Here is a 4829-nt window from a genome sequence, read left to right as displayed (position 1 = left end):
CAAGTGGGATTCAAAAGACCCCCTCATGGCGGCTTATCGTCGTGAAGTAGATGCTGTGGCTGGTCACTTCATGGGTTATCAAGTGGAGCACATTGATCGAAGGAAGAACGAGGCGACTGATGCTTTAAGCCGGTTGGGATCACAACGTAAGCCGGTGCCGCCCAATACCTTTCTTGATGTGTTACATAACCCCTCTGTCAAGTTGCCTACCGAGGAAGAATTAGCAGTGCCAGACCCGGAGGCACAGCTAGTGGTGGCTCTTCATGTTATCCCGGATTGGACGGTGCCTTACTTGGCCTATATGACCCGGGGTGAATTGCCGGAGGATGAGACATTGGCGAGACAAATTGTCAGGCGCTCCAAATCCATGACGATTGTTAATGGCGAGTTACATCATCTCAGCGTCACGGGGGCGTTTCAACGCTGCATATCACCTACCTAAGGCCAAGAAATACTTCGTGAGATCCATGAAGGAGATTGTGGCCATCATGCCGGGTCAAAATCCCTTGTAGCCAAGGCTTTTCGTCATGGTTTCTATTGGTTGACGGCTCATGCTGATGCAGAGGACCTGGTCAGTAAATGTTATGGGTGTCAAAAGTTCTCACGACGAGCTCATGTGCCGGCTCAAGAATTAAGGATGATCCCAATCACCTGGTCGTTTGTAGTTTGGGGGCTTGACATGGTTGGACCTTTCAAAAGATCTAAAGACAAAAAAACACATCTACTGGTGGCAGTGGACAAGTTTACCAAGTGGTTTGAGGCAGAGCCGGTCCGTAAGTGTGATGCAGCCACGGCGGTCCAGTTCATGAAAAAGCTGATATTTCGTTTTGGCTTTCCACATAGCATTATAACTGATAATGGCACTAATCTCTCTAAGGGTGCCATGGAAGAGTTCTGTCAAAGAGAACATATCCGGCTTGATGTTTTGGTTGTTGCTCATCCTCAATCCAATGGTCAAGCAGAGAGAGCTAATCAAGAGATCCTGAAAGGTATCAAGCCCCGGCTCTTGGTTCCCTTACAGCGGACTCCGGGTTGTTGGGTGGAGGAATTGCCCTCTGTGTTATGGAGCATCAACACTACGCCTAACAGATCTACGGGATACACACCTTTCTTCATGGTTTATGGAGCAGAGGCAGTCCTGCCAAGTGACATCCGGCACGACTCACCCCGAGTGGCGGCTTACGTTGAGGCGGATAACGAAAAGGCTCGTCAGGATGCACTTGACTTGTTAGACGAGGAGCGAGACTTGGCAATAGCCCGCTCGGCGATTTACCAGCAAGACCTGTGCCGCTATCACAGCCGCCGGGTTAGGAGCAGAACCTTTCAGGAAGGTGACTTGGTGCTCCGGCTCATCTAGGATCAGTCTGATATGCACAAGTTATCCCCACCTTGGGAAGGGCCCTTTGTGGTCAGCAATAATCTGCACAACGGGTCATATTATCTCATCGATATTCGAGAGCACAAGGACTCATTTAAGTCGGAGGAAGAGACCAGCCGGCCGTGGTAGCTCATCTCCGACCTTACTATACTTAAGTTACTTTTTTAAGATACTTTTTATAATGTACATATTATATAAAGCAATAAAGCAGGACCTCTGTCCTTTTTCCCCATAAAGAAATGTTTCATGTTTTCTTTATCAGGTGATGGACACTGCCAACAGGGGACGGATCATATCTGAATCTGGCTTTCCCTTTGGTCCGGCTTATGATCACCTCTGAATCTAGCCATGGTCACTTGGGGGCTTCCAGTTCAAACATAGGTCGTATTCGAACCAAAGAGGACATAGCTGTCGATACCCACTTGATCAGCATATTGCCAAACCCACTTGGGGGCTTCCTGATCAAATTTGAATCATAGCTTAACCCCTTTGGGTCTGACGTGGATCGTATTCGAATCAGCGTCATTAAACAACTCTTATGTTCACTTGGGGGCTTCCTGTTCAAACATAGGTCGTATTCGAACCAAAGAGAACATAGCTGTCGATACCCACTTGATCGGAATCACCAAAGCCACTGGGGGCTATATGATCGTATCCGAATCTTAGCTTAACCCCTTTGGAACGGTTCTCTGATCGTATTCGAATCAGGAGCCTATGAACATTTGCAAGTATGATTATTTTCACTGTCATTGAAACCTTCTTGAGGAGATGGTTCTTGATCCTTCCGGTTTTATATTGGTTACCTCAGGTTCTAAAAAGTGCCAGGTAAAAATTTATATAAGCCGGAGAGGTTATCAAAAGGGGTCGTAGGTATGCTATTATGGTTATGTTTTAACTAATCATGAACCGGCCTATACATGTGATTTTTTTGATCATGTTCGGGTTATCAATATTCTATAACTCACTCACGCAGTGAGCCGTCCAAGAAACCTTGCCTATCTTATATGCAGGTTAAAATGGAGCAAGGTAAAATATCAAGGAAACACTTGATTAACATAAGCAAGATGAATTTAGTGATGGCGGCTTAAGAAAAGCCATAAGTACCATAAGGCATGACAGGCATTAAGGAGTTTTCTCTATCCTATTACAAGACTCCTCGAGTCTAAACAAGTGAAGCATTGTTCTTTGCAAGGTTATAACCCGACTGGCGGCTCATTCCTCCGGTTGGCTTGATGACTCCGGATTATCCTTCCCCGCCTCTCCTTCGGTTGTTTTGTCCTGGAAGGTGGACGAGGCCCAGTCAATGCCGCCCAAAGCTTCAAATTCAGCTTCATCATCTATTAAACTGGCCGGGTCCACTTCAGGGGCAAAGGTATACTTACGCGTTGGAGGGATCAGGCTGACTTGGTCATATGGGACATTTGGGATTCTCCGGTTCTCGCTATCATAGCCCGGCGAATACTTGGTGAGATCAGTATCCTCTCCAATGAGAGTCGCCAGGGGGCGTACGACTTTAACACAGGCAGTGAAGTCCTGTTCGCCAAAAGTAGTGCCGTCCTCCTTAAGACTTGGATATCCAAGAGAGAGGTCAGCAAGGTCAAGTTCTGGCACCCATGCTTTTGCCCGACTCAACGCAGCCACGGCTCTGGCTCTCGTGGATGCCCGCCTTAAGTCTTGAATGTGTTGAGGTAGCACCAACAGATGTCTCAACACGTCTTGCAGGAGCCGGGGAGAGGTATTTGACAAGGCCACATCGGTCAACGCACGCTGTGACCCGGAGTACAGCTGCTCTACCAAGGTATACACTGCCTTAAGCTTGACCAGCATATTTTCCTTCAGATTGGTACTCCTGGGGCCTGCATATTCACAGGTATAACAGTAAGCCGGAGGCAACTATTACGATAACTCTTGAAGGATTACAATATTTACGGGCGGCTTACCAAAAATAGCTGAGACCATTTGGGATATGTGCCGCTTTAAGTCGGACAACTCATTTGTTGCCTCGGCAAGAGATGCCTCCGCTGTTTCAGCCCGAGTCACCAGTGAAGCCCTCTCATCAACCCAAGCCTTCTTTTCCGATTCAAAATTTTTCTTCAGCTTCTCTTGTTCAGAGACACTGAATTCAAACTTGGAATTGGCTTTCTGAGCTTCGAGCTCTTGGGTTTTCAACTGGCTCTTCAGATCAGCAATCTCCGCCTCAAATTGACTTATGGTGGCCTGCATTGACATCAGGTTATGGTAAGAATCTTGGTAAGATAACATTTAAGTCCCAAGCATTTTACAAGTAAAGATACTTGGCACTTGGGGGCTAATGTATGTTTAAAGAACTTTTACTCTATTTTACCAAGTCATACATATTAAGTCTCAAGCACTTTACAGGTAAAGGTACTTGACACTTGGGGGCTAATGTGTAACCCAAATTCAAAGTTTCATGCTACCTCCGGGTTAAACATATTCAATTTAAACCGGACAAAACTAATAGCAAGCAGATTATTAAGTCTACAGCATATTCATTTATAAGCAATAGACTTGGGGGCTGGTACAGTAAGTAAGATTTAGAGTAAAAGCTTAAATTTTACCTCAGATTTATGCTGTATTTGCTTCACCATGTCAATTTCCAGGTCACGACTACTGTGTACTTGGTTCAGATAGCCCGAGACTATATCACCAATACTTAGATGAGAGTAATCGGTGATGTCTTGTTTGGACTTCTGGCGCTGGGCAAACTCCTCCTTGGCAGTGCATTGGGCAAGGGCAGTAGGCCGGCCCGGTTCAACATATTGGCTCTTCACAATTTCAACCTCCGGGTCAGCCGTTTTGGCCGGGCTAGGAGTTTCCGGGTCATCCGAGTTGTGAATAACGTCTTCTGCAGGTGGATCAGAAGTTGGCACCGGAATATCAGAAGCCGGTTCAGGAGGTGGCTGAGGAGTGGAGCTGTCAGGAACGGATGAGTCAAGCACCGGTTCAGTAACCACCGGGTCTTGGGACGGCTTACTCTTCTTTGCCCTCTTGCTGGGCTTTACTTGCAAGCTGTCAATCAAAGTGGAAGGATAAGTATCAAAGCATAAGTATGGATAAACTTAAAGTAAGAAAGGTTATATTACCCGGGAGCCGTTTTGAAAGCCGGCATGTTTGATTGCATCGACTCATCAGAAGAAGGGGAGGTGTCCTGATAGTTGGAATCAGATGAATTGAGAGGTTGGCGAATCAAACCCATCAAGGGTAAAACAAAACGTAAGTCGGAGATAACCTCGGTCCAATGCTTCCTCGTTACATCGGGTAAGCCGGAGGAAAGCTCTGCATCCTGGTTGGCCCGAGTCTGTCGCCGGTTCTCAAGCTGCTGTTGCTTCAAAAGAAATTGAGGATCTTGGTAAGCGAGAGGGTGTGAAAACCTTACTTTCCGGGTCACCCTTCGGATTCTTTGTGTTGGCAAAGGCTCTGAGTCGGAGGA

Source organism: Triticum dicoccoides, chromosome 4B, assembly GCF_002162155.2.
Source record: "Triticum dicoccoides isolate Atlit2015 ecotype Zavitan chromosome 4B, WEW_v2.0, whole genome shotgun sequence".
Classification (NCBI taxonomy): domain Eukaryota; kingdom Viridiplantae; phylum Streptophyta; class Magnoliopsida; order Poales; family Poaceae; genus Triticum; species Triticum dicoccoides.
Note: the sequence above shows the minus strand (reverse complement) of the source record.